General features: G+C 58.0%; 1 protein-coding gene across 1 annotated transcript in view; it reads left to right on the top strand.

Annotated features, from left to right (window-relative positions):
• Map1s (microtubule-associated protein 1S) overlaps window positions 1–2731 on the top strand; it is a 13602-nt gene that overhangs the window by 2713 nt on the left and 8158 nt on the right. The gene's annotated exons all lie outside the window — the stretch shown is intronic.

Here is a 2731-nt window from a genome sequence, read left to right as displayed (position 1 = left end):
TGGCCGCGGGGCCGCTGGACGCGGGGTGCGGGGTACGGGGACGCGGGGCGCTGACGGAGCCCGCAGCAAACCCTCTTAGCGCCCCTGGCGAATCCCCGGCTCGCCCCGCCCCGCCCAGCAGCTGGCGCAAGCAAGCCAAAGCATCGGATTGGCCTATAATGGAAAGGCGTAATCTAATTGGCCAGAATGGTGAAAATGGGAGAAAAGAGGAAGAGGTGGAACAGGATAGGTCGGTAGAGGCGAGGGGCGGAGCTCCGGGCTCCAGGTCCCAGGCTGACCCGCGGGGAGCCGCAGCCGCCCCTGGGCGGCCCTGGGTGGCCCTGGGTGAGGCGGGGCCGGGGCCGGGGCCGGGCAGAACAGGGTAGGGCGAGGGAGCTGACTGCCAAAGCTCCGCAGTTATTCTCCCTCTTCGTCTGGCAAGGATTGAAAGAGAACAGAACAGCAAAATCATTGAGTAACAGCTGCAATCCCAGCACGGGGGAGGCTGAAGTGGGAGGATCACAGATGGAGGCCAGACCAGACTTTCTCCAAAATACACAAAATAAAGAAAGCCGCACAACCTGTGTGCGGAGGCCAGACGGAGCTCGGATCTGAACCCTGGAGCCCACAAGGGACCCTAATCTGGCCTCTCCACTGTCTTCTTCAAACCTCTAAAACAACACAAAAAAACAAAAGAACACGCGAGGCCGGGCACCGGGGGCTTCCATCTGTAGTGCTAGCTACTCAGCCTGCTTCAAAGATGCGAGAAGGACACAGAATAGTACAAATAGGCGGATGGTAGTTACATTCAGGAGCTGGCTGGCATGTGTGCATACAATGTATGTACGTATGTATGTTGTATGTATTTTGGTGCTGGGGATGGAACCCAAGGCCTTCCATTGCTGGGTGCCACACACCTGGCCCTAGGATGTTGACTTTATTCAGGGATAGATTTGGCAAGAGGCTTGGCATTAGATCTGCCCTCCCGGCAAGACCCGGGCCAGATCGCCAGGCATCTGTGCACGCAGAGAGCTAGCTGGTAAATCTATCTGCCAGAGCACCATTACAAGTCCCAAGAATTGTATGCTGTTGAGTGTGCACACCTATGATCTTGCTGCTGTGGAAGCTGTGGCTGGAGGAGGAGACTTTGAGGCCAGCCTGCGTTCCTTTGTGAAATCCTCCCTGGTCAAAAACGAACAAGATGCACATGGTGGCTCATTGCTGTCAGCGACTTGACAGATGGACATTCGGAGCACTGAATTTCTGGGCCGGCCGAAGATCCCAGCTCAAAGAAAGAAGGTTTGGGGGGACACACTGTCTAGTCTGGCCTGGGTAAAAAACAAAATGCTATTTAAAAAATGAACAAAACGGCCTGGCACTGGTGGCTCACGCCTGTCATCCTGGCTATTCAGGAGGCTGAGATCTGAGGATCGCGGTTCAAAGCCAGCCCAGGCAGGAAACTGTGAGACTCTTATCTCCAATAAACCCACCAGAGAACCAGAAGAAGCGTTGTGGCTCAAGCGGTAGAGTGCTTGCCTTGAGCTGAAGACCACAGGGACAACACTCAAGCCCAGAGTTCAAGACCCATGACCAGAAGGAAAAAAAAATGAACAAAACAAAAACTGTTGGAGGTATAGTTCACAGTAGAACATCCAACAAACCAGAGGCCCTGGGCTCAAACCACAGTTCTACACATAATGGACAACAATGATAAAACAGTCCAATATCAAGAACAGGGGAGGGCCAAGTGCCGGCGGCTCACGCCTGTCATGCAGCTACTCAGGAGGCTGACATCTGAGGATCACAGTTCGAAGCCAGCCCAGGCAGATAAGTCCCGGTGAGACTCCTCTCCCATTAACCACTCAAAACTGGAAAGTGCCTCAAAGTGGTAGAGCACTAGCCTTAGAGCAAAAGAGTCCAAGACAGGGCCTGGGCTCTGAGTTCAAGTCCCACAATCGACAAAGAACGAAGACAAAACGGGGGTGGAGGGCAGGGCTTGCCCACAGACCAGCACTGAGCGGGAGAAGGTCGGAGACAGAGCGCGGCAGGCTGGGCTCCATCGTGTCCTCTCTGGGCTCTGGTGACCTGAGCCGGGGCGGGGAGGGGCACAGGCCAGGACCGCGGGGACTTGCATCCCCGACTCTGGACGCTCTGCAGCATCTGCGGAGATGCTCCCCTCCCCCAGCAAGGGGAGGCGGCCTGGGCAGGCACAGGTCTCCGCATCCCCACCTGCTTCCAGAGGCCGGGGCGGGGCGGGGCGGGGACATTGCCCAGACCCACGGCTCCTTCCGGTCTCCCCAGCCCGTGTGAAATGGCCCCCACAGTGCTCAAGGAGTCGTGAGCTGCACTGGCACACGCAGGTGCAGAGTGCGCGTGTGGACCTGCCCACACCCGGCCCGGAGGGGCTGGGGGCCTGCTGTGCAGGAGGTCCTCACTCTACTCCCGTCCCCACCAGAAAAAAGAACCTTAAAACTTTAAGGCTGAAGGGGCGCCTCACTTCTCCTGCCCCAGTACCCATGCCTGGCAAACTCCTACACATCCCTCAATGCCCAAGCTGCCCTGCCTGGGGAAGCTGGGAGCATCCAAGGGTCCCTGGGCTGGCGAGAACCCGGTTCCAACCCACAGGTCAGGGGTGATGCAGGGGTGGATTGATGAATGGACGGATGCACGGATGGATGGGTGGGGAGTGGCGTGGGGGGGGAGGGCCGCAGGGAGAGGGCTTCCGGGAGGGTCCCCGCGCTTCCGGTGCGGC

The sequence above is a fragment of the Dipodomys ordii genome, unplaced genomic scaffold, assembly GCF_000151885.1.
Source record: "Dipodomys ordii isolate 6190 unplaced genomic scaffold, Dord_2.0 Scaffold108, whole genome shotgun sequence".
NCBI lineage: Eukaryota > Metazoa > Chordata > Mammalia > Rodentia > Heteromyidae > Dipodomys > Dipodomys ordii.
Note: the sequence above shows the minus strand (reverse complement) of the source record. Positions and strands in the feature narration are given on the sequence as shown.